Source organism: Dromiciops gliroides, chromosome 1 (genome assembly GCF_019393635.1).
Source record: "Dromiciops gliroides isolate mDroGli1 chromosome 1, mDroGli1.pri, whole genome shotgun sequence".
NCBI classification, from domain to species: domain Eukaryota; kingdom Metazoa; phylum Chordata; class Mammalia; order Microbiotheria; family Microbiotheriidae; genus Dromiciops; species Dromiciops gliroides.
In genome coordinates, this window is record NC_057861.1 from 620500001 (window position 1) to 620502505 (window position 2505).

Genomic DNA, 2505 nt, shown 5'->3' on the forward strand with positions numbered 1-2505 from the left:
TGTCTTAGTCCTCTTTGAGAAAGAAGGACAAACAACAACAGCTTACAAGGTTGTAGCCACCTCAAACATTCCTTCATTTAAGAATAGATACAAGGAAAAAAAAAGAATAGATACAAGAGAGAAAGGAAAATACATTTGGCAGGCTCCTAAGTCACATGTTGGTCCAGGTGAGGAGAGAAGGCTTCTGGCACCACCTCTTTTTCCCTACCTGAAAGCTTACAACAATCCATGACTCCATCACCACAAGAAAGAGAAAGACCAGTTGGCCAGTTAATGCCTTTTGTATGTATATTCAATTCTGACCCTAGCAACCAATTAATAATAATAATTAATTATAATAATATAATAATAACCAATAATGAATCTTCACTACTAAGTAAGTACCAGAAACCCATCAGACAATACCTGATCATGCTCTCAAGTAGAGAAGTGAGCCTGACTATTCCACATGATTACAAACTTCCAGAAGGAGGCTCAACAAATGTCTATATGAGTAACTAATTGCAGCAGGTCCTTAGAAGGGAGACCTCATTGACTAGACACTCTTTTTTATAAGCAAAACTAAACATAGAGGAGAAAGTACTGACTTAGAAGAGAAAGGCAGGAAATATATGTTTTTAAAGTAAGACTAGAGATGCAAAAGGAAGAAAATATGAATCTAACTCAACAATATTTTTACAATTATGTAAAACATTATCATATTAGTCATTTTGTATAAGAAAATAAAAGAAAAAATAAAAGAAAGTGAAAAAATCATGCTTTTGTCTGTGTTCCATCAATATCAGTTCTTTCTTTGGAGGTGGATAGTATGTTACATCAATAGTCCTTTGGGATTGTCTTGGATCATTGTATTGTTGAAAATAGTTATTGCTGTCACTGTGCACAACATTTTCCTGGTTCTGCTCACTTCACTATGTATCAGTTCCAGGCCTTTCTGAAACCATCCTGCTTGTCATTTCTTATAGAACAATAATATTCCCTCATCATCATATACCACAGCTTGTTTAGCTATTCCCCAATTGATGGGTATTCCTTTGATTTCCAATTGTTAGCACATCTCTCAGCAGGCTCTGGTTCAGTCCACATGTTAGAAAATGGCCACTCCTGGCTACATCTATCCCCAGTATCAGTAGACCTCTCTGTATGCTAACCTGGTATGGAAGAATAGTTCAATGTGGCTTTTCTTCTTGGATTTCCCAGTCAGAACTCAGTCTGGTGTGTTTCCCAAATCTTTGTGGAGTAGTTTTAGGGGAAAGCTTGGCTGTACTTCTTCCTGCTCCTCTGCCATCTTGGCTAGTATCTCTCAAGCCTCCCTCATTTTCTCTTCACTTTCAGTTTTTCTCTGTTTGTCAGACTTAAGCCTAAAGTAACATTTCCCTTAATTTCTTCCTTTATCTTCTGAACAATGAAATTCTCCACAATGAAGGTCAAGCATTCATTAGGTGCTCTGTTTTCAGTGGAAAAATGCTTCAAGAAATGTCCAGATAGGGGCAGCTAGGTGGTGCAGTGGATAGAGCACAGGCCCTGGAGTCAGGAGTGCCTGAGTTCAAATCCGACCTCAGACACTTAACACTTACTAGCTGTGTGACCCTGGGCAAGTCATTTAATCCCAATTGCCTCACTAAAAAATTAAAAAATTTTAAAAATTTAAAAAGAAATGTCCAGATAATTGAAGTCTCCCATTACTTCTTGTTTTTGTCCTTTTTTTTGGGGGGGGGGGTTGGGCAATGAGGGTTAAGTGACTTGCCCAAGGTCACACAGCTAGTAAGTGTCAAGTGTCTGAGGCCGGATTTGAACTCAGGCCCCCTTAAATCCAGGGCAGGTACCACCTACTTGCCCCCCAATGGAACATCTTTCAAAAACTCAAGATCATATCCATAGATAAGACATCAGAGTAGGACTCTAACAGAATAGCATTATGAGTCATGTGATTTTAGGAGCACATATTTAGATGTGGAAGCTATCTCAAAGGTCATACAGTCCAAACCCCTCATTTGGAAAATGAGGAAACTGAGGCCCAGAGAGATCCTCAGATCAGTATCATAGATTTAGAATTGGAAGGAACCTCAAAGAACACCTATTTCAACCCCTTCATTTTACAGATGAGGAAACTGATGCCTAAGGAAATTACATGATTCACCCAAAGTCACACAGGTAGTAAACATCAGAGGTAGGATTTGAACCTATAGCTTTGAAATCCAAATCCAAATTTCTACACTGCACCATGCTGCCTTTATGATGTCTTTAACATCTATATATGGGTGTTTGTTGTTAAAACAAAAACAAAAACAAAAACACACTTTTCCACAGTGCTTTCACATCCATTTTCTCACTTCAAAGAAAAATGAACCGGGCAGCTAGGTGGCGCAGTGGATAAAGCACTGGCCTTGGATTCAGGAGGACCTGAGTTCAAATCCGACCTCAGATACTTGACACTTACTAGCTGTGTGACTCTGGGCAAGTCACTTAACCCTCATTGCCCCGCCCCCCCCAAAAAAACCTTTG